Below are 5,000 nucleotides of genomic sequence, written 5' to 3' on the forward strand. Positions count from 1 at the left end.
ACTGTAACAACTACATTACTCATGAATAATAGTACACGAAAAAAAAAATGATATTTCATTTTATTTACGATAAAAAGTAGAGACATAAAGTTTAGAAAAATACACCAGCCTCAAAAGCATCGTCCCATATCCACTTAGGAAAATTCGTCAGCCTAAAAAGGAGAATAAGTCAATATCCGAAGCGAGACAGAATTTAATGGCAGTTACAAGAGAGATTTTCTGAACCTCACCATCATAAAAAAAGGCTGGTGAACCTCAGTAGGCTATGAGGTTTATCAAAACTCGTAAACGAGAGAAAGGTTTAATCTAGACGTCTGTTTAGTAACCTCGTGAAAAAAGAAAAGGGTTTGCGTGCTACAAGCTGGGAAAAAAAATTGCTGAGCAATGAAACATTAACAGTTGGTGAAACTTGCCAGCAAAAAAAAAAAAAAAACAAAAAAAAAAAAAAAAAAAAAAAAAAAAAAAACTTCATTGAACCTCACACGCCAACATCAAGAAAAAATATGAAAACCTTTTGTGTACCTCTCCCGCTATAGGGGGTTTCAGGCATAAACGGTCAATAGGTTATAAATTGCGTTTTGTCGCTTTGCGCAATTTTCTTAAAACTAAGAAGAAATTTAGGTAATGTTGCCATAGATCGCGTTATTCTTATCTTTTTAGAAAACACGCGGAAACAATTACGCATACACATAATTCATACTTAGGCATAAGTATGGATATCTTAATCCATATGTTTGAGAATATAATGTGTTGTAAAGATTATCCAACTACAAATTAGAATACTCCAATCTCCACATACGCAAATGAATAAATAAATAAATACTCTTTTCAGGGTCGAGACAATCGTTTCTCCACAAAAGTCGTCTTCAAATGAGTAAGCCGACCACCCCCCCGTCTCTCTCTCTCTCTCTCTCTCTCTCTCTCTCTCTCTCTCTCTCTCTCTCTCTTACTCTCTCTTCTTCTTCTTCTTCTTCTTTGTGTTGACTCTGGCTTCTAAAATCCGTAGCCTCGGGGACATTCCAGATAGATGACGAGACTTCAATAATCTCTATTTTTTCCCATATTCAGGTGATATTTATTTTCAACTGTGTGTTCTTGTGGATGGGAAGCTATGAAACCCCTCAAGGGTAGATATGGGAATTTAGGGAGATAATTTTTGTCTTTAAGTGTGAAACACATCTTCAACCATTGTATTTATACAGTGGGTCTAGCTGGAATATATTAATGGCAGAGAAATCCTGTCTTCCCATGGAATCTAGCTTTTTTTATGAATTACTTTTTGTTTACTACCAGTAGATACTTACTTAAAAGAATTAAGGGGGAAATAAAGATTTAGACTCAATATAAAGATTTAACTTGGTAAAATTACAAAACAAAAACTACAGTAGATTGCGTCTATATGATGTTGTTATGTTGTCCATTCAATATCACGATTTTACAGTGATATGTACCAATCGTGTGTCACACGATCGTACATAGTAACGACATTTAATTTTTTGTATATATTATGCTTGTATCTTCGCTCTCCCCTCGCTCTGAGAAGGACCTGTTTTTCTCACAGTTAACTCTTAACCGGTGAGTGTCGGTTGAACATGAAATTGCCTGTCATGTCTTTTATTCCCTTTTTGCCTGGAGTTTATGTATATATAAACGAATGTTCTGTAATAAAATTACTCAGTTGCTTTTATCCTGCCTTTGAGTCAGAACCTTCTCTCGGCTCGTCACATTGGTGCCCCGGAAGTCAACTCGCTCCTCCCGCCTTCCACCTCGCCTTGCCCCTCCGTCATTAATACTATGGTGGACTCCACAGAAGTTGGCGCCTCTCCATTGAAACTTTCGTCGTTCGCCAGTAGAGAGGCATTTGCTTAGTTTCAGCACACAGAAGTCCATTTCCGCATCAAGTGCTTGACTTGCTCAACCACCAAAGCAGATTATGTTCTCGCGGCGATACCCGAGGACACCTTCTTGAAAATATCCGACTGGCTTTGTGAACAAGGAGACACACCAATAGCGTATGACGCCCTTAAAGCATACCTTCTGCAGCAGTATTCGCTGTCGCGAGCCTCCCATATAGCGAAGCTTTTTCATCTCTATCAACAACCATTGGGGGACCAAAGGGCTTCGCTCGCCCTCAGGGAAATAACCAGTATCACTCATCTGCAACCTGTCGCAGACGGCTCTCCTCGTGAGGTGAACCTACTTCGTGCCTTTTGGATACGCCGTTTACCCAAACCTGCACGCGCTGCTATACCCAATGTCAATAGTTTACGAATATAAGACTTGGTGACCCAAGCCAACGCCCTTAAGGACAGCCACTTCACGACCTTCAAGACCTTCATCAACGCCTCCACTCCTGACAAAGAGGACGCCTATTCAACGTCAACTGAAGCTGACGTGAATGCCATAGGACATACACGTCTACCCTGTGATGAGCCGGAGCGGCGACAAAACCCACCCATTACCACACATCCTCACGTCGTACCCGGAAGTTTTCTGTCCAGAACTTCGCCAAACACCCACGGCTCCTGTCAAGCACGGTATTTATCAAAATATGAAGACGACGGGAGCCCCCGTGTTCGCAAAATTCAGAGGTCTGGCACCCGGAACGATTGGTAGCCGCTAAACAGACGTTCGCCGAAATGGAGGAAATGGGCCTTTGCCAAAAGGCCCCCAGGCCATGGTCGTCACCCTTACACATCGTTCTGAAGACAGACCGCTCCCTCCGTCCATGCTGGGATGATAGGCGCCTGAACATGCAAACAGAACCGGATCACTACCCCCTTCCAAACATCACCGACGTGACCTCCTACCTGCACAAAGCAAAGTTTTCTTCACGCTTGTCCTCCTGAAGGGATATTATCAGGTGCCTATGAACCCAAAAGACATCCCCAAGACTGCCATCACCAGTCCGTTTGGTAAATACACCTTCAATTATTCCTGTTTTGGCCTTCGTAATGCTGGGGCTACTTTTCAACATCTCATGTTATGTGGACGACATACTTGTGTTCTCTTCCTCAAAAGAGGAACACCTCCGTCATCTGCGTATCGTACTCGACCGCCTGCAACAGAACTTCCCCATGCCTTCGACCATCAAAGCTCTGCAGGAATTCTTAGGCATGATCAACTATTATCACCGTTTTCTGCCAGTCATTGCTGCCACTCTTGCTCCCCTCTACGCCTCCCTCAAGGGCAAGCCAAAACACCTGAAGTGGGGTCCCCTTCAAGAAGTGGCCTTCTGCAATGCAAAGAAGGCCCTATCAACCACTGCAGCTCTCACTTTTCCTATCCCACATGCCCCTCTGCTTCTCTCCACCGATGCCAGCGATGTTGCTACTGGTGCAGTACTCAAACAGGTGGTCAACAGCTCGCCACTCCCATTGGCCTTCTTCAGCAGAAAACTGTCCAAGGCAGAATTAGGTTATTCTATCTTCGATCGCGAATTGCTGGAGGTGCACTTGGCTCTCCGTCATTTTCGCCATTTCTTAGAAGGTATGCCCTTCGTCATTCGCACAGACCACATGCCTCTGGTACACACCCTTCACTCGTTAGTCTGACTGACGCCTGGTCCGCCCGACAACGCCGACATCTCTCAGCCGTGGCTGAATACAATTGCACCCTTCAACAAGTCCCTGGGAAAATGAGTCCCATGGCCAATTCCCTGTCAAGAAACATGTTGGGTGCCGTTCAGCTGGGATTGGATTACAATGCCTTGGCTGAAGCCCAACAACAGGATCCAGAGTATCGAGCATGTAGGTCATCCTGCACATCCCTCTATTGGGAAGGACATCCCTCTTGACGACTCCAACACTACCCTCCTCTGTGACGTCAGTACTGGTAGACCGCGACCTTGGACTCCTGCTCCCATGTGCCGACAGGTGTTTGATTTCATTCACGGCCTTTCACATCCCTGGTGCCGTTCTACTGCTCAGCTGCTGAAGGCGAAGTTCATTTGGCACGGCATTTCTCAGGATGCTAATGATTGGGTCCGTGCCTATACGTCTTGCCAAACTTCCAAAGTACATCGACACACCGGATTCAGGAGTGGTCTCCTTTCCTCAACCTCAGCGTCGTTTTGCCCACATTCATGTCGACGTTGTAGGCCCCCTACCCACATCAAAAGGACATCGTTACCTGTTTACCGTCATCGACCGCTCAACTCGTTGGCCTGAAGCCATTCCCATGGAAACTGCAACGTCCGCCTCATGTACATCTGCCTTACTCTCAGGATGGATCGCAAGATTTGGTATCCCTGAGCATATTACTTCTGGCAGGGGTACCATTTTCACCTCTCAATTGTGGATATCATTAGCGAATCTCCTGGGCATCACCCTACATCAGACAACTGCCTACAACCCCGCTGCCAATGGAATAGTTGAACATTTTCATCGCACCCTCAAAGCAGCTTTGATGTTCCACTGCTAGGATTCCAACTGGTTTATTCAGCTTCCCTGGGTCCTCCTGGAACTAAGGACCACTCTTATAGCAGCCCTCGACGTCTCGGCAGCTGAAATGGTATATGGCGATCCGTTGGTCGTCCCTGACGAATTTTTATCTTCTGCAACCTCTTACGACGATCTCCAGCGCATACGTCACGTCACGGGACAATTTACTCCATGCCGCCAGACTTACAAGCCCCAAGCGAAGCATCACATACCAACAGACTTGCACTCTGCAATGCATGTCTTCCTGCTCAACGACACTAGCAAGCCAACGCTAATGCCCCCTTACACGGGCCCTTTCCTTGTGATCTGACACAATCCGAAAGCATTTCTACTTAACATTCGTGGCAAAGAAGACTGGGTCTCCATATATCATCTAGAAAATGCTTATCTCCTGCCAGATGAGCTGCCTACAGTTTGCCTCTCTAGATCAGGGTGCCCTATTTAACATGTATATGTAATTTTTAGGGGGGGAGCCATGTACCAACCGTGTGTCACACGATTTGTACATAGTAACGACATTTCATTTTGTGTATATATTATACTTGTATCTTCGCTCTC

The sequence above is a fragment of the Palaemon carinicauda genome, chromosome 10 (assembly GCF_036898095.1).
Source record: "Palaemon carinicauda isolate YSFRI2023 chromosome 10, ASM3689809v2, whole genome shotgun sequence".
In the NCBI taxonomy this organism is placed as follows: domain Eukaryota; kingdom Metazoa; phylum Arthropoda; class Malacostraca; order Decapoda; family Palaemonidae; genus Palaemon; species Palaemon carinicauda.